At 43.5% G+C, this 345-nt stretch overlaps 1 protein-coding gene across 2 annotated transcripts in view; it reads right to left on the bottom strand.

Annotated features, from left to right (window-relative positions):
• tbc1d23 (TBC1 domain family, member 23) overlaps positions 1 to 345 on the bottom strand; it is a 13,304-nt gene that overhangs the window by 9,175 nt on the left and 3,784 nt on the right. The gene's annotated exons all lie outside the window — the stretch shown is intronic.

Below are 345 nucleotides of genomic sequence, written 5' to 3'. Positions count from 1 at the left end.
TTGCTCTTACCAGCACGGTGTGTATTTTGTCCACAGCAAATCCCACCAATAGGCCCTAAAACGTCCCAGTTAGAGAGGACATGCCATAAAAATATTATAATAATATAATAATAATATAATAAGGATTCCCCAAACGGTCCAAGAAGGCCAGCCTGGTCGCACGATCCAAATCTTCCTTAAATCTCAGAGGCTTCGGTTAATGTTGTTCTATCCAACGGAGATTAAAGTTAACACAAAGCACGCAGAAAGGGAGGGACGTCTGGCAGCACGTCTGGCAGCACCAGAACTAACCGGGAAATCAACAGTTGTGGATAACAACTAACCGGGAAATCAACAGTCATGGAT

Source organism: Etheostoma spectabile, chromosome 9, assembly GCF_008692095.1.
Source record: "Etheostoma spectabile isolate EspeVRDwgs_2016 chromosome 9, UIUC_Espe_1.0, whole genome shotgun sequence".
NCBI classification, from domain to species: domain Eukaryota; kingdom Metazoa; phylum Chordata; class Actinopteri; order Perciformes; family Percidae; genus Etheostoma; species Etheostoma spectabile.
This window is presented reverse-complemented; position numbering and strand designations above follow the sequence as displayed.